Below are 27500 nucleotides of genomic sequence, written 5' to 3' on the forward strand. Positions count from 1 at the left end.
CAGGAAATACAGCAAAACCTCGCATTTAAGAGATTTCACCAAGATGATATAAAAACGTAGTCTTACAAAATGTCTCAACAATACAAATGTATTAAAAAGTATATGGTTCAGTGTTTACCCTGGAATTAATAATCTGTGCCTGTAAATGGCCATTGTTTGATTAGTGTTCTACTCCAGTAAACATGTTTAACTAAATAAATAAATACAAAAACATACAGTTCCTGCATCGTTTTATCTGGCTGAAATTAGCATCTTGTATGAATCAACTCACTCAGGCCCTGACCTATAACCATGAGCATATCTGTGTTACATGTCTGGATTTGACAATATCTCTCTGCTAAATATTTCATTATCATGTTTCAAATTCAGAGGAGAAGGATTAGTAATTTCAGTCCTGGATGCCAATAAACATAGCATTATATCAGATTACTATTTATACATTACATAAAAACACAAAATCATTCCATACTTTAACATTTGCATATAAGAGTTTCATTAGGAAGCTACTATTTTATCACAAAGCAGAAAGGATAAGCCTTCCATATGTTGTATTTTTTGTGTGCGTGTGCATGTGCGTGTGTGTGTGTGTGTGTGTGTGTGTGTGTGTGTGTGTGTGTGTGTGTGTGCGTGCATGTGTGTGTGTCATCACTGCTTTGCCTTAGTATGTCTTTCAACAAAGAGATGATAATTAGACAATGGGAGTGGGCAAGTCCATGGAGCTTTTCCACAGTGAATTAATTTACAAGTTTAATGCAAATGAAATGATCTCTTTGACATGCTAATTTATCATATTAAAGGTTTTCCTGGGTGAGATTAGAACTCACTGGGTTTTATACATTTGCTGCACAGTTTGACTTTGTTCTTCATATTTGCTGTGTCTTATACTTTATACATTTAGGTTTTTCATTCTTGTACTGATCACACTGCCATAATGACTGAGAGGTACAAATAATAATTAATGAATGAGATATGCTTGTACAATTCATTATCTTTAACAAGGGTCATGTATTTTACCATCTCCACTTACATTGCCACTATTTTAGTGGTAATTTTCACAGATCCAAATGCATTGAGACTTTTACAAATTATAAATATAAAGACAGACAAGACAGATTTAGAAAAAAAAAAATTGCCAGAGAACCCAGCTGCATTAATGCAAAGAATTTTATTACATACAGAAAGTCATGGCATACCACTCACATCTAGAAACTCTTGGCAAACATGGACATTTAAGTATTTTAAAAAGTTTAATCGTGTGAGTTTTTTGGCTAAAGTTCTTATTGATATATGATTCCAGGTTGTCCAAATTCATGGCCATATTCTGCATAGCTCTTGAGGTGAAACTCTGCTGTTACATGTGTCAGGCATATAGCATACAAAATTACAGTTGGCATTAGTTTTGCTATGAAACAGTCAAAAACATTGAAAAGAAAACAAATTTAGCTAATAACATTAGAGATACAATTAGTATATTTATGAATAATAATAAGCTAGAGGCAGCAAGCTCAACATTTAGTTTATATTCCCTAACAGACTTGAGACAAATAATCAGTAATTAAAAAACCTGGATAACTACCTGGATGTAAAAACATAATAATATGTAAAATAACGTACAAATGAAAGTATGACAAAAGTAGAATTTGTCAGAAAAATGTTAACACGTACTCAAAGTTACTTCATGACATAATGTGAGAGAAAGATCAGTTTGTGTGTATAGAGATATTAGAATCATAATTAGAATGCTGAGCAGTGCAGTGAGGTAGCAAACAGTAAAATAGAGACAGCTGAACAATGAATGCACTGGAAATAATAATATGTAGAAAGAAAGAATATTTCAAGATTCAAGAGAATGAAAAGAGGCGGAGTGAGGGATTGTGAGAATACATGTTTCTCATTAATTAATTAATGGCAATTTTTGCAAGACTGAGCCCAAAAGGTAGTCTGTTCTCAGTATGAGGGCTGTGACTTGTTAAATGATGTCTACAAAGATGGAACAATTTTTTAGATGAGATAATGACATCATCAGGTTAAAAAGATAACATTTCCGAATGATTTGTAGATACAGATGGAGTATGTGGGAAAAGCTTAACTTTATACTGGGATTTGCTGACATTGTGTCTTGTACTATTTTGAAGATCAAATATGAAGCTAAGGCATAGGTGATTTAGCTGTTTGTTTGATCCAACCAGTTCATTTTATTTAGGACACACAATGGAGGCTTTTGAATCTATGCAAAGAAGAAGAAAATAAGTTTGTTTTAAACCAATTCTAGTTTTTTTTAAGTTAGTAAAGAGGATGACCCCGATTAACAATTTGGAAAAATGTAATGCAACAGGCAGACTAAGTAACCAGACACTAATAGTTTTGTCAGACAAAAACATCAGTGTCATGAGTAGCAATAGATGCTATTCTAGCTCCTAAGATCCAGTTATAAAGTATCCAGTTCTGTCTGAATTTCCTTAGTCTTAATTTCTGGCATCTCTCACTAATTATATATATATATATATATATATATATATATGAGAGAGAGAGAGAGAAATACAGACAGATTGATAGATTCAACAGCACAAATAGCAGGTGAACCTGGAACATACATTTCAAGCAATAATAAAAGAGCTCCTGATAAACATCAGTCCTCAAACAATAATAACATGATACTGTGTATTACAAATACCATAAACAGCACCAAAAAACTCTGAACATGTTTGAATAAAGTTTGCCAATATATATGTGTTCTTCAACAAAAATAGAGCATCACTGTCTAACTCTCTAATGCTTGCATTCTATATATTCGCACTCACCACTCTTATATAAAAAATATTACATTTTAATAACTGTGCACCAGTAGATTCACCTTAACACATGCAAAAAAAAAAAAAAAAAAAGAACACAAATCACAATGACATACATGCTCAGTAGCACACTGCATAATACTACTTATTGGCAACAAAGGCCTTCTCAGTAACAGGACTGCTGCTATGGCTTTCACTTCTTCTCAACATCATATGGAAACAAACCAACCTTGTGATCCTTCAACATAACATCTAAAATCCATTTATACAAGCCGTCAACATACTGTTACTTCCACCTGAAATTCTTGTTACACAATACTTACATGAAAGCTAGGCAACAACAATGTTATCACAAATTAACCTATGTCAAATTATTCATATGCTAACCATTATTTAGCTAAAAAAATATGGAGTGCATCTGGATAAGTTCTGAACCATCCCAAAAATGTAGTCCAAAGCAAAAAAATGGATCAGAAATAATAATATGGAAATCATTATTAACCAAACTCTTATAAAAATAATAAATTAACACCTTTATGCTTTCAGGGATCCATCTTATCTGAAAACCCTGCCAAATACACTGTTTATATAGACTCCAATCATATGACAGCTGTAATGAAAGCACATCTCAAAAGCAATTATATCATTTAAAGCAACTCAGCCTGCTGAGTTAATTAACTTAGCCAAAAGTTCACATTCTCTGATTGTTTTTAATGAGTGAGAGCATGTTAAATGTAAGTGCCAGGGAGTTTAATGGGCAGGTAGTAGTGGGAGTGTCTGCATTTGTAGTTTGTGGCAGTTTGTGGGAGTCAATACAGAGATATGATTGGTTTCAAATGCATGTGCATGTGTTTGTGTGTGTGTGTGTGTGTGTGTGTGTGTGTGTGTGTGTGTGTGTGTGTGTGTGTGTGTGTGTTTCTGTGTGTGTGACTGTGTGTCTGCCTTGGTGGTCACAGTAAAGGAGTTATATAGGGGATAAGTAGGGTAGGTGTGTGTGCCTGTGTGTGTGTGTGTGTGTGTGTGTGTGTGTGTGTGTGTGTGTGTGTGTGTGTGTGTGTGTGTGTGTGTGAATGTGTGCCTGCCATGGTGGTCATGGTCACAGTAAAGGACTTATTTAGGGGGTAGGTAGGGTAGGTGTGTGTGTGTGTGTGTGTGTGTGTGTGTGTGTGTGTGTGTGTGTGTGTGTGTTTAAATGAGTGAATGTGCCCATGAGTTCAATCCGGTTAAGAGTGTATGTGTGTGAGGAGGAGGTTATCACTTCTAAACTCCCCATGTCTGTTGAGCAAATCCAACACTATGGGGGGACACTAGGCATCAGGGATACTCTAACTCTCTTAAAAAGTTAATAGAACAACAGTTTTGTAGCATAAAAGACATAGGGGAGAACACACACTAGGTACCAGGGTATTAAATCAACAGGGAAAAAGGTCTGAGCTCTGTACCCTCAGCATACAAAGTAACTTGTTAATAATGCAGAGCTTTATAGTGAAATAGAGAAACACCGATAGGGTAAAGTACCAAGCAAACAAAACAAAATCTAACAAAAAACGAAAATTTGGTACACCAAGACAATCGAAGACAACCAAAAATTCAAGTATAAAATCCTTTAATTTTCAAAATCAGTAAGTGCTTTCACGTTTATGTAAAATGTTTCATCAGACTTTCTAAAAATGAGTAACAAGTCTGCTTAAATAGTACTTAAGAACAATCAAACAATTAGAAATCAATTGCTTCTTAAAGTGTCTGTGTTCATAAAATTCTACCTTTATAAAATGTAATGTTAAATAATCAAAAAAAATCTGATGACCAAGCATATAACATCATAGCTTCATGGTACCAGTATTACATAAAATAAACAATATAACAACCAATTACACATGGTTCATAAAATCTCTATGTGCAAAAATTATCTATGTTAAAAAATACGAAAAATCTGAAAAATACACATGGATTCCATAATGCTATATAGTAACAAAAGGAGGGTCTAACAAATACTTAATGTTTTAATGCACAATCTTTTAGAAAGGGTTTAAGGGAAACCCTTTCATTCAAACCATGGCCTTTATCAGCTTGTAGCCTAATAATCCATTTCCCTTCCTCTTTCTCAGTGTGATTACCTATGTCTCCTAGTCTCACTGTAGTAGCAATAAATTCTAAAACTAAGAATTTGAAATTATGTGAGGTATTGTTATTAATAACATGTCTGGCTATCACATTATTCTCATTTTCTTTATTGATGGCATATATGTGTTCTCTTATTCTTTCTCGTAGTGTTCTGTTTGTTTTACTTACATAAAAGCTATGACATTTCTGACAAGTAGCGAGGTAAACAACATTCCTGGTTCTGCAATCTGCATAGTATTGAAACTCATATTTTATATGGGTGTCTGGATGTATAAATATATTTGTGCTGGCTATATAAGTACATTGATTACAATGATGACAAGGAAAAGTTCCTGTTCTGATAGATGGCTTGGGTCTCTGACTTCTGTGTTCGTAACATAAAATCTGATTCAAAGATTTGGTGTTCTTATAACAAAAACTAGGAACAGTGCCAGCTAACTTCTCAACGTCTTTAATAATAGTATGTTCCAATTCCTTTTAATCAATTGTGTCACTTTTTTATTCCTGTTAGGGTATGGAACAAGAAATCTATTCGAAGTTCTAGTGGAACTTTGTATTTTTCTGATTTGTGTTGGTCTACCTCTCTTGATGAAAGGTTGGCCTGTTGTACTTCGTTCTACTTCTCCTAATATGTGTAAATCCTTCTGATGGTAACCTCTTGCGACAAATTCTGTCTTCATGTCTAAAATAGCTTCTGAGAGCACATTATCATCACTGATTATGTGGGAAGTTCTAAGTGCCTGGCTCTTAACTATATTTTGATGAATGTGTGTTGGATGCATACTGTCTCGATGTAAAAAAGCATTCCTTCTACAATCTTTCTTAAAAACTTCTGTTGTAACAGTGTTACACTTCTTTAATAATACATCCAAAAATTCAATCTGCGTCTGTGAATTCTTGCCCGTTAAAGCAAGGAAAGTCATAGTGCCATTAATATAGGTAATAAAATCATTCAATGTTAGGAGGTCTCCTCTCCAAATGAGAAAGACATTGTCTACAAAACGTCTATAGTATTTGATGTGTTTTGAAAAAAACATGTGCTCTAAGATATAGGTGTGTTCCCAATATGCCAATACCAAATTGGCATAAGAATTGGCACATGGTGTGCCCATTGTCACACCTGCAACCTGTAAAAAATATCTCTTATCATATGTAAAGACGTTCTTATTCGAAATTAAATCCATTAACATTGTTATTCTAATAACATTATCATTAGTAAACCCCTTCTGTATTAAAAACTGCCTTAGGTACTCAATGCCAATGTCATTGGATATACTAGTGAAAAGCGACGTGACATCTAACGTTACCATGAAGTCATCATCCTTCATATAATCACCATCAATGTATGTCACTAAACTCTCTAGAAAATGTTGTGTGTCTCTCAAAATAGAGTCAGTAGACTCTACTACAGGTCCTAACTGTTTTTCCACAAAAATGGACATGGCTTCTGTGAGCCATCCTTTACTGGAAACAATCAGTCTTAAAGGAGGGTTTATCAAGGTTTTGTGTACCCTGGGTAGCCCTCTAAATGTGGGTACAAGGGGTTTTTCTTTCAATAGATATTTATACAAATGTTTATCAATGATGTTGCACATCAACATATAGAGATCATTGTATACACTCTTAATCAATGCATCCAATTGAGCAGTGGTTAAACATTTATATGTCTCAGTGTCTAACAACATGTTATTTATGTTCACATTATAAAAATCAGCATCTAATAATACAACTGCTCCCCCCCTTATCTGCTTGTCTAATAACAATAGAGGAGTTATTCTCAAGTGTTTTCAAGGCATGTCTCTCTCCTTTGATTAAATTATAAAACTATGGTTTAGGTTTCTGTTGATCAAGTTGGAAAGCAGTCAACAAATCTCTCTCACAGGCTTTTTCAAAGCTGTCAATTAAAGGGTGCGTCAAAGGTATATAAGAGGAGGGCCTCTTAAAAACATGTGCATCATCTATACCATTGTCATTATCTTTGTAATGTAGGAAAAGTGTTAAATTCCTAGTGAAGCATTTCAAATCAATAATTAAATCTTCATCTACATATTGTGAAGGGATAAAAGATAATCCCTTACTTAAAACTGCTATCTCTTCTTTCGTTAAATCATAATTGGATAAGTTTATTATAAGTTCCAATTTACCGGTTTCAATTACTTCTTCTGAAATTCTAGTGCTTCTTCCAGCGAGGCTTTCTGTTTTCTCCCTTTGTATTGTGGACTCCACGTGTGCCGTTGGACCTGCCGAAACAGAAGGGGAAAAAGGAGCAATGTCAAGTCACCCACTGGCATTTCTGTGTGAGAAGTCTGGGGAATTTCTTTCCTTCTAACGACAGGCTGTGAAGGAACAGTGGCCTGTTGTTCTGCCTCAGCTATGAGCTCAGCAGAAGTCTCCGTGTTGGCGGAACCCATCTCTACATTGAGGGGCAAAAATGATGTTACATCAGAAGATAATGACGGTTGAACAGATGTTGTAGATTGTCGTCTCTCTGAGGGGCGGAAGGTGTTTCCTCTACATACTTGTTCCCTCGGCCATGAAAAAATCTTCCCTTGGAGGAAATCGGAGCAATCCCTCTCTAATTTCTTTTTCTTGGCTAACATGAGTCTACTGTCTAAAGAAGTCACCGTAGTAGACAATTCACTGATGAACTCATTCATTTTCAGGGATGTCATTAATAAACTTAATTCATGTTCAAATTTGTGGATCTCCATGTTGAGATCATTCTCAGTGATGATATATTGTTCGAGTAGCAGTCTTATGTACCGAATGCTAGTCTCCAAATTTAATTTCTGCCACTTGGAGAGAAGCGAGGGGTAAGTAGAGCCAAACGTCAGCATTTTGAGTACACGTAACCCTCTAGGAACAATCTGAAAGGATATACAGGCTTCCATGTGTCTCTTCTGCCATTGTACAGTTCTCAATTTAGTTGACATCTCTTCTATTTTTCTTGTTAGTTGCAAAACCTTGATGTTAACTGTCTCTTTATTGGAATTGCTGATAGTATTAGCTAATTCCGTATGTGACAACTGCAATAAATGGTTAAACTTGTAAAATAACCAGACTGGGATCAATGTCGTGCAATGACTTTAATGGAAAAAATGAACAGCCATTAATCCATATAGTAAGAACACAATTCTCTTAGCGCTTTCACCCACTTATACCAAGGGCATCATCAGAGTAAATCCATAACCCTTTTCCAACCTCATTTAAAGTAAAACCTACACATGCCCCCACTCAATCAACCAATCAGAACAGTGTCTAAAAACTCATTCATTAATAATAACTAATTCAGTAAAAACATTTGTAAAACATTTGTAAAAACAGTTGTATATATTTGTATACACAAGTTCATACTCTCATATTTGGTAAATTATTTTTAAAACTTAATTGCACCTGTGTAAACATTGATTAATTCCATAAGGTACTACACAACAATTCTGAGAGAGTGTTTGAGCGTGATAGGACTCATTCTTTGGACAACAATTACAACGAAGTAGTTGATACCCATGCTGAACAAGATGTATTTAATGACAATGATAATGGACATTTTTTAGAACATTTACCTGTGAGACGCTTGCAAAGGATACGCGAACACTAACAGGGGAGTGTGCAATTGAATGTGAACAATGTCAGGGGACAGAACCAATACGCGAGATGGAGATGGTCACGAGGAAACAATTAATTAACATTGAAACCCCTTTATTTGGAGACTTAGATAATACCATTGATGACTCTAAAGTTGATACCTCAGTTTTTGATAGGACTGATGAATTCAACTTGTTTACTCACAGTGGTGAATGTTCTATTAACTCTAACAGTTGTATTGAACTAAATGAGCTTGAAGTTGGTCTATTTAGGCAAGACATTAATAATAGTAGCAACAATAGTACACTTGATTTACATTTTGATAGTGAATTTGATAGTAACAATTTTGGAAGTGGAGTGGAATAAAAAGGTTGGCAACAACAACTAAACATGATTAAAAATGGCAGTTTTTGTATTTACAACTATAGTGATTTGACACTAAGTGACGACTATTGCAAACTTTTTGCAAAAGGTTTTTCTTTTGTACCGTCCTTTAGACAGGAGATAGCAAGAATTTTAATTTCCTTAAAACTCTACACAAGAGAACTGAATTTGAAAATGTACTTTTCAAACCAAAATAATCAACCCACACACTATGTACCAGTATTGAAAAGAAAAAGTACATTTATCCCTCCAAATAATCCAACTATACATGTTTTTGAACAGTTATGTGAAACAGTTGAGAAGACACCTAAGGGATTGTAACAACATAACCGACAACTTGACTGTTGGAGAGAGGTTTTGTCTCCACAATTTAACATCCTCTGATATGTACAGAGTGATGAAACCTGATAAAGGGGGCGGTGTGGTCATTATGACTAAAACAGACTACTCTAGTAGTATGTTAGAATTGCTAAACGACACATCCACCTACATTAGGGTTTCAAAATATGATGTCAAAAGAGCCTACACGAAATTGGATTGGCAGGTGTAGGAGTGGCTTATGGATGGTATATTGGACAAAACTGAATACGAGTACTTGTCTGTTTGTTCACCGGTTATCCCTTCCATATTTGGTATTCCTAAAATTCACAAGAATATCAATAATCCACCATTTCGTCCAATAGTCTCTACTAAGGGTTCTAAGACCGAGACTATGGCATCATTTGTTGATTTTTATTGTAAGGAAATTTTTCAAAATCTACCACGTGTTAAAGGACTCCTGGCATTGTTTGGATGTGATTAGGAACACTCCTTGGGATGACGGATATTTATTAGTGACAATTGATGTGGTCAATCTATTTTCCATCATACCAAATGATTTGGGATTGGAGATGTTCAACAACAGCCTCAGAAAATATAGTACACTACATACTTTAAACAAAGTTTGATTGTTGACCTGACAGATATGGTGCTCAACAACAACTACATCACTTTTGAGGCTGAATATTTTAAGCAGATCACTGGTGTGGCTATGGGGGCAAAATGTGCACCCTCATATGCCAACCTTGTCTTGGTGGATTGGGAAACCAACTATGTATTTACATCACAACATATGCAGAATGTTGCATTATATCTACGTTTTTTGGATGATATTTTAATTTTTTGGAAAGGTACTGTGAAAGCGATTGAAGAATTTATACACATCCTGGAAAACAGTACCACATTTTTGAAATTTACTTACAAAATATACGAGGATAAATGTGACTTTTTGGATATTTTGTTAATTAAAGACAAGGTAAATGGTGGTTTAATATCCAATATATACTGTAAAAAAAATTCTCTAACTCATTTTTACACTTTCAAAGTTGCCATCCATTTTATCATCAAAAAAAAAAGAATACAATGAAAGGACAAATGGTTAGGTTGTCGAGACTTATTAGTGATGATGTTTTGTACGACTTAGAAGTTAACAAATTAATTAACATGTTATTAGAAAGAGGTTATCCACAAGATACTTTAAATAAAATTAAGTTAGAGGTACTGCAGAAAAGGAAGACAGTGTATAGACCAATATTAAAAGATGGTTTAGCTAAGGCCACCATGGACAAAAAATTAAATAGTATGAGACACGCAATGGTCCTGCCATACAATGTATATAGTGGAACCATCAAAAACATTATTTTTGACACTTGGTGCAGTGTTCTCACTAATGTTATAATTACCGCAGTGGGAAGTTCCCCAACTTTTACATATAGTAGAGGGAAAAATTTAAAGGAAATTATGGAGACAGTTGAAAATCAAAATGTATACAAAAATTCTATGATGAACAAATGTGGGTCATGCAGCATATGTAAATATATCAACAATGGACCATATGTTGCAGTTCACAATTATAGCAAAACTATTAGAAGTCCTGGGTTTTGCAACTGCAACACTAAAATGGTAGTTTACCTTGCTACATGTTTAAGTTGTCCTACATTTTATGTAGGTAAAACTATTAGAAAACTAAGACTAAGAATACTAGAACATGTAAGAGATATAAAAAATAAAAAAAAACTACAAATGCTTTATATGTACATAGTTTAGGTTGTAACAATTACAAAAAGTTTTTATTTTTTGTTATTGATAGGGTTCCACATAGTGACAAAGAAGGAGATGCCAAGACATTATTGGAGGTAAAGGAATGTCTTTGGCAACTCAGACTTAATGCATGTAGGTCTCCAGGAATCAACGAACATATATCACTTTTGAGCATTTTAAAATGTAGGTCACAATGTATATAAAAAGTATTAATTATACATACAAACACATTATTTCAATATTGAACAAGGTTACACATATTTAAGCTTTGTTGACAATAGTAGTGTTTAGTCCATGGTATATAGGGTTAATTAAAATACCTGAAATAAAATAGTACATATATTTACAGAAATTTTATGGAATTAATCAATGTTCACACAGGTGCAATTAAGTTTTAAAAATAATTTACCAAATATGAGAGTATGAACTTGTGTATACAAATATATACAACTGTTTTTACAAATGTTTTACAAATGTTTTTACTGAATTAGTTATTATTAATGAATGAGTTTTTAGACACTGTTCTGATTGATCGATTGAGTGTGTAGGTTTTACTTTAAATGAGGTTGGAAAAGGGTTATGGATTTACTCTGATGATGCCCTTGGTATAAGTGGGTGAAAGCGCTAAGAGAATTGTGTTCTTACTATATGGATTAATGGCTGTTCGTTTTTTCCATTAAAGTCATTGCACGACGTTGATCCCAGTCTGGTTATTTTACAAGTTTATGTTCATTTGTATCAGCTGCATTTCTGTGCAATAAATCGTTGCCTTCAGCTAATAAAAGTTTCTTAAGCCTACCATTACTGGTATCGGAAACGTCTTGTCCCAAGAACTGCAAATGGGTCTCTTCTGTCATGTCCCTTCGGTGTAGCAGCAAAAACCAAATAGTGAAATAGAGAAACACCGACAGGGTAAAGTACCAAGCAAACAAAACAAAATCTAACAAAAAACGAAAGTTTGGTACACCAAGACAATCGAAGCCAACCAAAAATTCAAGCATAAAATCCTTTAATTTGCAAAATCAGTAAGCGCTTTCACGTTTATGTAAAACGTTTCATCAGACTTTCTAAAAACCATGAGTAACAAGTCTGCTTAAATAGCACTTAAGAACAATCAAACAATTAAAAATCAATTGCTTCTTAAAGTGTCTGTGTTTATAAAATCCAACCTTTATAAAATGTAATGTTAAATAATCAGAAACAGTTACCATTAAGTCATCATTTAAGCAGATGTGTTACTCATGGTTTTTAAAAAGTTTGACGAAACATTTTACATAAACGTGAAAGCGCTTACTGATTTTGCAAATTAAAGGATTTTATACTTGAATTTTTGGTCGGCTTCAATTGTCTTGGTGTACCAAACAATTGTTTTTTGTTAAATGCAGAGCTTTAGCCTTGTGTACTACAACTAGACCCTGGGGATAAGTGTAACCAGTGTTCTTTTGTAAATATTGAACTCATATCTCCTCCATTAGTATTGCTGAAAGTTTCACTACATACTGACAGTTTATCCAATACTTTCACACTCAATATTATTTAAACAGTGCTTATTGCTGGAAACCTCTCCAACTGTGTATACCTTCACAGGTTCATGTGTTATACATTCTTATTGCCTGAATAATTTGTTCATCTTAATAGAGCTGTTAAATGTATTTTATTGTAAATATTATACTTGCATATAAACTTTATGCATGTATTAAATGTACTCCCTTTTTATGGTCATATACACTCACATTGTGAATGAAAAGGGTCAGTTAATCAGTGCATCCACCTGATCATCAAACAGTAAATTTAAATTTTACCTTAGGTCAGTGAAAAACCTATGCTAAAAACAGTGGGAGGCTTCCAAATCTGCGTCTTTGGCACAGAAGGTAGCTTAATAACCTAGAGCTTTAATCTGCTGTGCTAATTGAGAGAGCTTGCATTTGGCTGTACTGTCTGAACTATAACAAGTAGGAATTATAATTAACTGATTGTAATAGACATGGGTTATAAGGAACAGAGCAGGGGAGAAATTAGGAGCGGTAATGAAGAATGGGGATTTGTCCATGGGGGGACACCATTCTTCTAAACAGCTATGCTGAAGACTTCCAGACAAAGCCAGGAGGAAACCAGATGACACCAGGGAGATTTTTTAAATACTACTTTGAGTCTCTTAAAAAGTTAATAGAACAAAAGGTCTAACAGCTGCAATGCAATTTTTCAATAATAACAAGACTAAAACTCTTATATCTTATATCATTATTGACTGACTGTAATCTTCCATGATTTATGAAGGACAGGAAAAAAATAAGTGGCTACATCAGGAACATTCTGTCAACTCGAGGACAGGTAAGATGTATGTTGGTCACGTGTGTGTGTGTGTGTGTGTGTGTGTGTGTGTATGAAAATGCATTAGGCTGCCAACACCACTGGGCCACCAGTGGTGATTACTACAAGAAAGTGCTGATTAACACTATCAGTAACACCATGTGATTGAAAGACGTGAATTAATGGGTTATGAGGTTTTGTCTCATTGCAGTTAACATGTATCTTGAACCACATTTCCTGCAACAGTCTCCTTTGGCCACATATCTTAGTGCACACAATGGGATTCATTCTAAAATGTCTGAGGTGATACACGTTTAGTGACAGGATTTGCAAAGTTGGTGGAGTTACAAATACATTTATATATGTTAAAGCTCCCATACGGCTGTCAGCCTAGCTTTCTGAGACAGTATTTTGTCATGTGCTTCTATAACACAATTGCCTTTTCAAACTCTTGCAATTCTTAAATGTAAAACTAGGTAAATCACCAACAATATCAATAATATTTTGACAGAGTAAGCTAGGATTTTATGAGTAAGGCAATGGAAGCATTTGCATTCCCTGATAAAATGATAAGGTTGATTAGGAGGATATATGAGAGATCAGAGGCAAAAATTAAAGTGAATAGGCTCCTCTCTTATAATTTCTGTTTAAAAAGAGGAACCAGCCAGGGGTGTCCTCTTTTCCCTTTATTTGCATTATATTTAGAACCATTAGCAAAGAAAATAAGAGACTCAGCAATTCAAGGGTATAATTGGTATGGTAGTCAAGATAATCTGGCTCTATTTGCAGATGATATTATTCTATACCTGATAAAACCAGAAAAGGACAGTTTAGTGCTGTGGAACATTTTGAGGCAGTTTCAAATCTTTTTGGGATACAAAATTAATGAAGCTAAAACAAATTAAATAGTTGTAAATTACGTACCTACAGTACCTACACACAAATTGGTTCAGCAATTTTATTTATTTATTTATTTTTATTTATTTATCATTTGTTGACCGGGAAAGTCTGACTAGGTTCCACAGAGCCTGTTTTCAGCGGAGGCCCGGGGAGAAATGCTCCAGATGCATGTCTTTGGAAATATCCATATTTATGGAGACATGATAAAATTAAGTACTTAGGAGTATGGATTAAAAAGGATTATGGTGTGGCAGCTAAGGATATGTGGGAAGAGACTAAACAAAAGATACTACAAACACAGAGAAATTGGAAGTTCTTCTATATGGATATGGATAGCAAGATACAAGCAGTTAAAATGGTTTAGTCCCTTTAGTTTTATATACAGGTCAGGCATATTTTTATCAACCAGACGAGAAGTTGTGGATAACAATTAATAAAGAGATGAAGGATTTTATCTCAGAGGGGAAGTTGGCAAGAGTCAAGTGGACTAAAGATGATTCTTCCACTTGAAAAAATCAGTTTGGGATTACCCAATTTGAAAGGATATTTCAGAGTAGCACAATTAAGGCTCCCATACATAGCACAATCAGAAAATTATAATTCAAAGTAGAAAGGGATGATGATGAAATAGAGGGGAAGCTCAAAAAAACAAGGAGAGACTAGAATTTTGGATACAGATCCTTAAGGAGAATAATAATAACCATGCAGAATATTACATTTATAAAGTAGTACAAAATATTTTAAGAACTAAGCCAACCCAGGAATAGAGAAATAAGATTCTGCCAGTAGGGGTGACTGCAATTAGGGACACAGACAATATGCAAGAGGGGGCTGTAATTTATGTAAGAAAACTGGTAAAAGAACCAAGGTATTGTGAACAAATAATTAGAGAGGGAAAGGTAATATAATGGGAAGAGGCCAAGAATGTATTTGGACTGCAGGATAGAGAATGCCTTCCCCGTCAAGAAGTGATATCAGAGTATAAGCAAAGAGAATGAAATGGGGGTCCCTAAGAGAAAGACCAGCACTGAAAGAGTTTTTAGTAGAATCTAAAACAGAAGCATATAAAATATTACATGATAACTATAAGAATCAATCAGAGGAGGCTAGAGAGGATTGGGAAGAGAGATTGGATAAGCAATTCACAAAGAAACAATGAGGGGATGTATGTATGTCTCCCAAATATGCAACAAAGTTTAGAAGATTTAGGATCCTTAAGGGCTTGAAAGTTTTTGCACAGGATTTTTTATGCCCCAAGCAGAAACTAAAGATTTTTTCCTCAGGTAGACAGCAAATGTTGGAGGTGTGATGGGGAAGACAGATGTAAGAAGGAACGTATGTTCTGGGAGTGTAATGAGTTGGCAGATTTTAAAGATTCCCTGCAGACTGCTCTGCCAGAGATACTGGGTGAGCAAATTGGTGGAAATAAGGAAAGGATTTTTTTTGAGCTATGATACAGAATCGGAATTGCCTAGACATAGTAAGGCATTGCTGCATCTGACTATGGTGGCTGCCAAAAAGCAGTTACTAGAAAATGTAAATCAAAGTCTAAACCAACTTTACTAGAAGTAGTGAGTATAGTAACAGAGATAAAACAACTGGAATTGGGATTGTTAGAAAAGGGTTGGAGCAATTTACATAAAAATGGGAATTGTGGGAACAATAAATGCAGAGGAGGAACAAGATTTAAAAGAAGGCAGGATATGAATGAGCTATGTAATGTTTGACAATAACTAGATAGATTATAAGTGATGTATAATTTTTGTTACTAAAATTGTGTCAATATAGTTTGTGATATATAATGCTTGCAACTAAAATTATATCACTGCTTGTTAATCCTTCCAGGATTGAATTATTCATTTAGTCTATTATTATTGTCATCTAGTTACTGTTTAGAAAATTTGTAGCACTGTGTTTTACTTCTTATCAGTGTTTGTAATTAGAGCTTACTACTCAATTGTACCTAATTTGCTCCTGTATTTCTCCATGTTATGATCACCTCTACTGTATACATTCCTTGATTGTTATTGTTTACGATCTACCATGTCTTTCTTTTGGAGCTTTTCTCCCCTGGCCTCCACTGAAAAAGGACCTGTGTCCAGTGGGAATTTACCAGTAAATAAATAAATAATATTTTGTTTTCATTTATATAAATGTATGATTGCCTATGTCATACATGATAATTAGTAAATATGTTTCTTAAAAAATATCTAGAAGCACATTTTCTCTTTAGAAATGCATATAAAGCAATACCCTGTAAAGCAGTAAATATAGAGCAAATACACAAATGCACACTGAAAAACTTGAGAAGCTGGCTGCACACTGAGTGGCAGTACAGTTAAATGTATTACTTTATAGCCTAGTCTGCCTCCAACCCCCTCTCAAAAATGCACCCTTAATAGCCTTTTGTTAACTCCTGTATGCTACAGCCTTGTAGCTCGCCAATTAGGGGACCAGACAACATGGATATGCGATTTCCTATTTTCTTGCAGCCAGCCTCGCAGAATGTAACAATTGTCTCTTGTTTACTGACAACCACTTAAGCCTTAAAATAACGGATACAGTATGTGAGAGATGTGCATACACAATGTCACTGGGGGCTAAACTCTCGTATAAATTCACACATCAGGTTGTCAAAACCACACACACAGTACTACCCATACATAGCACAAAACACACACATAGAACAGCATATGCTGAGGCACTTAAATGCAATCTTTTTAAATAAAGACCTAGAACACCCATCAACAAAGATTATCTTCAGCAAACCCAAAAGCTGTTAACAAAAGCAACTCCTAACAGCATACACACAGCCTCAATCAGTGCAGCCCCAAATACAAAGCCCATATGGCAAGCAAACACACTTCCCAGGAATCTAGTCATAGGGGACTCCATTGTAAGATATACTGATGCCCCTCTAACCAGGAAGAACAAGAAGATATTAGTTAGTTGCCTATCTGGAGCCAGGATTCACCAAATTACGCATTCACTCAAGTCACTGCACCACAGGTACCACCAGTATGATTCAATCACAGTCCATGTAGGTATAAATGATCTGAGATGTTTTTTGATGTGCAACATACAGAGCAAATATGAAAGACAGTTTTCTTACAACATCTAGCATTTCACCTGATGTCATGTCACTTGTTTTTTTTTTGAGTATTAAGTATACATGGAAGTATTATTTATTTTCATAATTACTAACAAGCAACCACCACTATATCAGGTATAGTGTGATATAAATAAGTACCGACAATGAAGCTTCCTGTCTCCCTCCATGGCATGCCACACTATATCCCTCAATAACATGTATCTTACTCAGCTATGAAAATATTAACATAAATATGAAATTGTGAATAATAAGTGATGAACAGTGATTACTTTCTTTATTGCAGAACATCCTAAATTAACAGTCTTAGTGTTGTTTTGGTAATAACTCCTTGTACTGTCCAATATTGTGCATTATTAGCTGGTAAGTTGCTTAGTAAATGAAAACACACCCCAAAAAAGATCTGGGTGCCATAAGGAGCTATGTATGCTGACTAGAAGTATACAAAAAGGGCACCATAAAGTTGAATAAGTTAATGAAAGCCAATAAGTAATTCAAGAGAAGAGCAGTATACTTTAAACAGCTTATAAAATTGCGATTATGCAATAAAAGTACTTCACTTTGTAGAAGTGAGCAAAGAGTCACTCAATTGTGCAGAATTTCTAAAGGCATTAAAACCAAGGTAAGCTGATTAATAAGTCCAACGGTCAATAAAACTGCATGTAGAAATCTCTAGTGTTTCCCCAAACTATACAGACCCGGCTACCACCCACTCCCACTAGATAGAGAATCCTCTGTCTTGATTCAAAAAGACAGAAAAGAGCTTGCTAGAGTGTAAAAATACATTACTTTATCCAACAGTTAACTAGATAATGAATTCAGAGCAAATAAATCAGTAGAACAAACAATGAGAAGCAAAATACACTTTTTTTCAGTATTAAACACAAGCAAAGGCAAATAAATAATTCAAGATAGCAACTGCATTGTAGAAAGTGAGGAGCTTATAAAGCTGAATTTACAGTAAGCCAAGTTTAAATGCAGATCAAGAAATAATTGACTGGGTGGGAAAAATAACCAGCAGGGAGTCACAACAGTGCTTGGAGTTTTTGTGGGCCTCAAGCCTTATCAGAAAAGACAAGGCCATACACATACTTTGTGAATTTAAGTAAAACTCAAGAAACAAATTAACCAATTGAAAAAAAAACATGTAAAATGCGCAGCCTTAGTAATTTAAGTGCCTATTTGCCACACAGAACAAAAACACCAGGTCAAGCAGAATTCTCAAAACAGAAAACAAAATGGAGTAGTAAACAGAAAGCAGCTGTATCAGTTTAAGAAACTTACAGACACAAAAATAAATTATTTTCCCTCACCAACAAGGAGTCATCTACAGTGTCAGTGGATCTCAGCTGTCTACTTGAGTTTTAAAGTTAGAGAATATTTTTCAAACCAGGGAATTTGTTTGGATAACACATGAGTTTATGGGGAGTGAATAGTTGGGAAAGTGTAAGGTAATGCTTTAGCTCTAACCACTGAAGGTTTTTTAAGACCAGACAATGATATATTGAAAAACAGGGAACCTAAAATAGATCCTTGATGGATTCCCACTGTAATGGAAAGGAAAGAGGGCATGCTGTTTTGCCATTTTACTGCATGTTGCCTATTTGGTAAGTAGCTAGAGAACTAAGATAATGAAGTTTCATGTATTTTTAGGCAAGCTAGTTTTTGAATCAGTTTCTGATGAGATAACATGTCAAAAGCTTTGGATAAATCTAAGAAAAGTGCTTAGACTAAGTTCCCAGAGTTTCAATACTGGTTATCAAATGTTATAAAATGAAGGAGAGCTGTAAAGGTACTATGAAAAAGACTGAAACCATGATGTGCAGGGGAAATGAGTCAGCTGTCAGTGAGAAAGCTGAGGAACTGACACTTGATAGAGTGCTTTAGAATATTTGAGAGTAGAGACAGTATGGCTACAGGTCTGAAGTCTGAGAACTCATTTGAGTTTCCACCTTTATTTTTATTTATTTTATTTTATTTTACATTTGTTCACCGGGATAGTCAGACTGGACACAGGTCCATTTACAGTGGAGGCCCAGGGAGAAAGGCTCCATATAAGTAACAATATAGTTTGCACATGTAATACAAGTCCCAATTAAAATATCATAAACAAAAGCACTTTTTATACAGAAGGAAACAATTATTGGTTAATATTCATATAGAAAAAAACATTTGGAGGTTTGCAGTAGGGATTCCTGAGTTTCTAGAAGAGCAACAGAAATACATTAGAGCAGCTAGTTTGTTGTTACATGAGGTAGGGGTTTTATGTGATGCATGGGCATAACCAAGAATTCATTAGGTGCTCTTTGAGAGAGTTTTTAAACAGAGTAGTTGAAGGAGCAGGGGTTAGAGTAGTGGGAAGGTTGTTCCAGATTTTGGCTATATTGTGGGAGAACAGACCTTTCCCTGCAGAGTTATTGGCTTTGGAGATACAGAGGAGAGATTTTTCAGAAGAGCGGAGCGATTTGATATGTGCTGGGTTAGAAGTTGGTTTAGGGATGGGGTTTTGTAGGGACAATTCACAATATTGTAGGCAAGTATTAACTGGTGATAGTTTAGTTGTGGAAGTTTTCACTATTTAAGTTCCCGTAATGCCTGACAGTGATGTTTTTTTAAGCTGGAGTTACTAGCAAATTTGGTGATTTTATTACCGTTCAAGGCCTTGTTTTCTTGTATGGATAAGGATTGGTGCTGCGTACATAAGGGTGAACAGTAGGTGTGATTGGGCTAGTGTAATTGGTGCTTTATCAGACAGGAATTTTTTGTGTCTGTATAGTGTACCCATTTTTTTGTGGACCTTTTTGATTGTTTGCGATATATGGACATCAAATAGTATATTGTCAATTTCTACACCAAGGAGTTTGGTGTGGTCAGTGGGGGAAATGTTAGTACCATTTTTGAATGTGATTATGAAAGGTTGATGGGGGATTTAGTTTTGTTGGGAGCGAACATGAGTAATTTGGTCTTGATGGGATTGAGGATGAGTTGGATTTGGGTAATCCAGCTTTCCACTGAGGTAAAGGATTCCTGGGTAAGTTTTTGCAGGGCTGCAAGTGATGGTGTGGAGCAGATGAGTGCTGAGTCATCTGCATATTGTATAAGTGTATCATGTTGGGTGGATGTATGAAGGTTGTTAGTAAATAAGGATAAGAGTAGAGGGCCCAATATTGAACCTTGTGGGACCCATATAGTGGTTGGAAGTAGGGAAGATAGTTTGTTTTGCCATCGGACAGATTGTTGTCTGCCTGATAGGTAGCTTTTAAACCAGGCTATAGTAGAAGGAGCGAAGGATAGGGAGGTCATGGTGTCTAGTAGTATGGTGTGACACCATGTCAAAAGCCTTAGATAGGTCTAGGAATATTGCAGATACAAAGTTATTTCTGTGTAGGTTGACTGTATTAGTAAAAGAGAGGAGAGTGGTAGTTGTGCTATGGTGCCGCCGGATGCCGTGTTGTGTGGGTAAGAGGAGATTGTTAGTGTTTAGGAATTTCATAACTTGAGAGTGAATACACCTTTCAAGTATTTTAGATAAGGGGGGGTAGGATGGCTATGGAGTTAGAGAATTCGTAAGAATTTCTGCCTTTGTGAAGGGGATAATATATGACACTTTCCATAGTTGTGGCATGTAGTATTCCTGAATGGAGCGGTTACTAAGGATGGAAACAGGATAAGCTAGGGGATCAGCTGCTATTTTAAAAAAATTGGCTGGTAAGTTATCTGCAGCAAGAGTAGTAGGTTTAAGTTTTTGTAGCAGTTTTTTAATTTTAGTGTTTGGGATGGGTGAGAGGGTAAAAGTAGGGACGTTATTAAGGAGGTAGTTAGGAGTGGTTGTTATTTATTGAGAGAAAAATATAGCACCTTTTCCATAAGGTTGGAACATAGCTTTTGAAGATGGAGCAGTTGATTAGGATAAAGACAGAAAAAGTTAGGGCATCAGCAACAATTTTTAATACTCAGATGGTATGTTATCAGGGTAAGGGTACAGGTTTTAATTTTAGTTATAATTCTTTAATTATAGTAATTGAGACTGGGTTTGAGTTCAACTGTGTTGGGGCCTAATGATGGAAGAATAGAACTTGTGTTTGCCTGGGCAGAAGATTTAGTAAAAGAGGTTACTGCTTGGATGACGTGGGTATTTAATTTGCTGACTGTGCTGTCAGTATGATTGATGAAGTAGTTTTAGGTTGTGTTGGTGTTGATTATAGTCAAAAAAGCTTTGCAGTTGTTATAATTTGCTGCCTGTATATTAGTGTCATACTTTCTCTTCCTAAAATTAAAATTGCTTATTATCCCCTAAACCTAAAACTCTTCTTCCTAATGTTAAACTCCCCCAGTCACTCCCTAACCTCAGATTTGCCTCCCGGTCCCTATATCTAAAACTCCCCTGCCACTCCATAACCATAAACTCTACTACAGTTCCCTAAGGTTAAATTATTTATTTATTTATTTATTTATTTATTTATTTATTTTCTGTTTGATTACCGGGGAAGTCCACTGGGCCCAATAGTGCCTGTTTTCAGTGGAGGCCCGGGGAGAAAAGCTCCATAAGCAATACAGTAAGGGTTACATAATTATAAAAGGTCCAGTAAATAATATAGGTACAATAAGGAATGCATATGTATAAAACGTACAGCATACAGCACAGCTTACAGATATTAGAATACAGCACAGTTTACAGATGTTAGCATTCAGAGTGAGCATGATCAACTGTCTTCATAATAAAAGATCTAAGGGGTCTTACATTCTTATACTAGTAGAGGGGAGACAGTTTACATGCAGTTATTCAAAATAAGTAAGGTATATGCTTTACATGCAGTCAATAGAAGTAATTTGCTATTTACATTATATACAAATTTGAAATCAAGTGAGAGCTGCTTAATCAGTCACTGAGAGCTTGAGTCCGTTCCAGGAGAACAGTAATAAGAGTTAGAGGGAAGTTAGGAACAGGGAGTATAAAGAACTCCTTGGGGAATTTCCTTAATAGAATTTATGTAGGGTGAAAGCAGGAACATTTCCAATTGGATGACAAGTACGAGAAAAGTGGGTTTTGAAGTTTTCTGAGTTTGATATAGTCCTAAGTGAGGGAGGGAGAGAGTTCCATTTCTTGCCTAGCGAAAAAGAGAGGAGAAGCTGGCCGGCAGGTAATTTGGGTTTGTGGATAGAAATTAAGTTTTGGTGTTCAGATCTCAGAGTTCTATTTGGGATGTATGGGGGAAGGATGTTTTTAGGGCTGGGCATTTAGCTGGATGAAATACAAGTTTGTTAGCAGTGGTAAGTTGTAGGTAGTCTAGGTGGTTAGAGAGTTCTAGCCAGTTCAGAGATTGTAGGGTAAGGCAATGATGGGTAGAGTTTTTAGATATGGTGCCAAATTTAGAGATCTTATTATAGCAGTTTTCAAGTTTAGAGGTGATTGAAGAAGTCAGATTAGTTAGAAGAAGGGCTCTGTATAATAAGGATGGCAGAATGTAAGTAGTTACCAGAGTACGTCAATTCCCCCAAAACCTAACCCTAAAACTCTCTAGCCATTCTTTATACCCAAGTCCCCTTTTTGATCACTGTCTGAAACCCTAAGCTACATTGTCAGTCCCTCCCTATGGCTGCCATACGTATCTTGTTGAATTTGAATCTAGTTCGGGAAAGGTGTTGCAGCACCACTCACTATACACAGCTGCTGCACCATGCTGGAATTCACATTTGAGTTCGAGTGTGAGCAGCAACCAAATTAAGCTAAGAGATGCTTGAGTACCTGACTTCAAGGTAGTGGTCTTCAAGTGCAAGTGCCTGGGACTTAGGAGGTTTACATCTATATCTATTTATACACATTATTTTCACAAGCATCCATTACTATCTGCCAGTTTAAGTCATGAAAAATATTGATCAGGAAACATGACAGTGAAATGTTGATGCACCAAGGGTTTTGCAGTCAATTAAAATGATTTAAGTACACTTTGCCACATGTACAGTAGTGCAATCATCAGCATACACACCATCTACAAAGTGTACACATGTAAACTGTATGACATATACAGCATCTACAAGGTGTACAAATGTATGACTGTATAACATATACAGCATCTACAAGGTGTACAAATGTATGACTGTATGACATATACAGCATCTACAAGGTGTACAAATATATGACTGTATGACATATACAGCATCTAGAAGGTATACAAATGTATGACTGTATGACATGTACAGCACCTACAAGGTGTACACATGTATGACTGTATGACATATACAGCATCTAAAAGGTACACAAATGTATGACTATATGACATATACAGCATCTACAAGGTGTACAAATGTATGACTGTATGACATATACAGCACCTACAGGGTGTACACATGTATGACTATATCACATATACAGTATCTGCAAGGTACGCAAAATTATGACTATATGACATATACAGCATCTACAAGGTGTACAAATATGACTGTATGATATATACAGCATCTACAAGGTGTACAAATGTATGACTGTATGACATATACAGCATCTACAAGGGGTACAAATATATGACTGTATGACATATACAGCACCTACAAGGTATGTGCATGTATAACTGTATAACCTATACAGCATCTGCAATGTGTACACATCTATAACGGTATGACATCTACAGCATCTACAAGGAGTACACATGTATAACTATATGACATATACAGCATCTACAAGGTGTACACATGTATGACTATATAATATATACAGTATGTACAGGGTGTACACATATATAACTGTATGACTAAGCTTTCCCTAGATGCTGAGGTTTGTGAAATTAGATTATACTGAAATAAAGTTACATAACACAATGATATTATTTAGGAAAAGACCAGATGTTTCTCTTTTCAATGATAGAATTGTATAATAGCAATATATAACAATATAATTCATGTCTGGGTAATGTAGGTTTATCTGCAGCTGCCTTTGTTTGGTCAGTTAGCCTTCACCCATATAAGCAATTCCAGTCAACTATGGGCAAACCCGGTATTACCTACTCCCAAAAATCATGTATTGCTGAGACAGCATAAGCCTACAAATGACAGAAACAGAAAATATGACACAAAGCAATGGTACATTTGTAGTACTTGCTACACACACAGACATTAAATGTAAACACTGAGCAATCAGGCTATGCAAGCAATATAAAATAAATGTCTGGGGACATATATGGAACTTGTAGAACAATATTATGTTTAAAACTTTTTTGGTACACTCTAACTTTAAATATTTTATTGTAAGTATGTGTTCCCATCACTATTATAGCCCAGATGTAAATGCCTGAACACCTTCAATGATTCAAAATCTGTAGTAAGTACTGAAAACAAAAAATAACAGCAGTACTAGCAACCACAATGTGCATAGTTCAGTAGCTTGGAAAGTTCTGTCAACCTCAGTGCAGACAAGAAAAGATGTGTGTGTGTGTGTGTGTGTGTGTGTGTGTGTGTGTGTGTGTGTGTGTGTGTGTGTGTGTGTGTGTGTGTTGGGGGGTAATCACAGCAATCTTGTCATGGAGAGTAATTTCAAGGGCAACCACTTGATATTCCAAGACTCATTAGTGCAAGATCCTGAAGAGCAACTCTGAATAACCAAAAATATGAATTTACATACATTAAGTCCAAGATTGCCATTTCTCTGAATATTTCCTTTTCACCATGGTGTGGCAATCTCAGAGTTGGTATATACAAACTTGGGGGGTATGGTGAGCTTAGCACTCACATTAGCAGGTATAGGAGGCCTTATTCCCTGCAAAAAAAGCAACTTTAAAGGAGAACAGTAGTCTTCAACATTCACTGTTTGCTGTACTTTCAATTTTTTTCATAACTCAGGAGCTTAAACTTCCCTTATTTCTGTATAAAAGCAAGAGAAAAATTCTGCTCAGGATAATTTCAAAGAATTTCATTAGGGAGCCAATTGCAAGTCTTTCAGAGTCAATTCTTTGTGTACATTATGTAGCGGCAAGGCTTAATGACTATATACCCAAGATACTACAACATAAATTGACCAGTGCAACAAAATCATACTGAAACATATTTCTGGATAACTTCAAAAACCTCCTAATCATTGGTGGCCCCATTCTGCATTAACCAAGTTCATACCTCACTGCAGAAGAATTTGTGACAGTGCTACTCATAGCTAGTGTCGAACACTAAAGATGTGTCAAATAAGTTAAAAAAGACTAAGGGGGGAATTTAAGAAAACCTACACAGACATTTTTTCTGTGTAGGCATAGTAGATGTGTGATCCAGTAAACAGAGCTGGGCAGCATGCACTCAGATACCTACACAGAAGTATCCATGGCATACAAGTCACCTGATAAGCAGGTGAATTGCATACAAATGAGGGAGGTAGAATGATCCAGAAAGCAGATAGGCAGTCCTGCAGACCTCATGTTGGTGTTGATAGTGTATACAAAAAAATTCCAGGGTTCCCATCAGACAGTCGAACTTCTGCAAGTTAATACCTCATATGGTCGAGACCATAAGTTCAAATTTACAGAAGTTCGAGTGTTTCAATGGAAATCTCGGTAAGGGGAAGTTTCCATTTTGTTCAATGTGGTGTGATCTTGGAGTTGCTATATTTAAGTAGCGAGGGTGTGGGGGGGTGCAGAGGGGCTTGCCCCCCTGCTTACAACAGTTTATTTTGTTTTGTTTTCTTTTTTTTGTTTTTTTTCCATAGTCAAAGTTTTTTAACTTCGAACAGGATGGTTTGAACATTCCGTGTTCAAAGTTATTAAACTTCGACTATGTGATAGAGACCCAAAATTCCATGTACAGGATGTAAAAAAAAACAACAGGAGCTGTAAAAGTGCAGGTAGATGGACAGAAATAGCACAGCAGAGACAGATATGTGCAAAAGTATCCACCATGTGTCCAAAACCGTATGGAAAATAACTTAAAATAATTGTATTTTTTTTTAATAATGTGGGTATGTTTGTGAGGTGCACTGTAGTGTGCAAACATGCCATTATGTAAAAAAAAAAATTAAAAAGTGTAAAAACTAAATTTAGTAGTATGTGTCAGCAGTGTATTACAGGCCCCTTTGCTGGAGTATCTACAATGGTGGAATGGTTCTGTTGCTAAAGAGGCAGTGCCTGGAACTGTGTTGTTTCCAGGTTGTGTGCATGAATCCTTATGCAAATGAGCTGAGGTTACTGAATAGCACAAATGAGTATCCATGTCAATAGATCCCATTTATATAGGCACAGAACCATGTTGGTGTCCACAGAAGAGGTGGCTGATATCAAAAGGGGGGTGTCTGAGGACTTGTAAGCTCATTGGAGCTCAGTAGTGCCTGTTTGCATGGCACAGTGCCCTGCTGATCATGGGGATGTGCACACTGACTGCTAAGTTTTGTTTATCTTCAGGGCACATGTTTCATCAGGTTTGAGTGTGTTTGCACAATGTGCCATCATGCTGAATGTGGCCTTTCATGGGGGCGTGTACTCTGAGTGCTGAGCACTGTTTGCCTTTGTGACGCCTGTTTGTGTGGCACACCACAGTGCTGAGTAAGGAAGGCTGTCCAAACAAAAAGAGGCTTAATTACTGATTACCCCTGTTTCACTTAAACTAGGGCCATTAACAGTCCTTAATGATGTACTTGGCAGGTGGAATGCATCACAGGTAGCCAACCATACATGCTGCACCTACAGCAGAGCAATATAAAGGTTGCATACATCCTACAATCTGATTTTACCCCCCATACTCTGCACCAGTGGAGTACAGAATTGGGAGTTTTAACTGAAGGAATTCTGGGGGCTGACACAGGTGCTAGATGTTGAGGACAATGCTGTTGCTGCTGACTATATGGCCTAGACTGAGGAGGAGAAGAGTGTTCAGGCCAATTGTAACCTTCCAGGAGCTACATGAGCTGGAGATTGTAGAGCACTACAGGGTGGACGGGAACATACTACAAGAACTCACTGAGGTCAACTCAGACCCAGAGCCAACAGAGGGGAACCCATACCAGTGGAAACAAAGGTATGTGTAGCTCTTAGGATACTAGCTACAGGTACTTTCCAAAGACCAACGGGGAACATGATGGGGCTCTCAAAGGCATCAGCATCCAGGGTACTCCACCATTTTCTGGATGCCATGTTACCACATGCCAGTGAGCACATTTATTTGCCCCTCACCCCTGAGGTGAGGGCCAGCAGTATGCACCACATCTTCCATGTAGCACACTACGCTGAGGTACTGGGTGCCATACATTG

The sequence above is a fragment of the Protopterus annectens genome, chromosome 3.part0 (genome assembly GCF_019279795.1).
Source record: "Protopterus annectens isolate FY-2018-M chromosome 3.part0, PAN1.0, whole genome shotgun sequence".
Classification (NCBI taxonomy): domain Eukaryota; kingdom Metazoa; phylum Chordata; order Ceratodontiformes; family Protopteridae; genus Protopterus; species Protopterus annectens.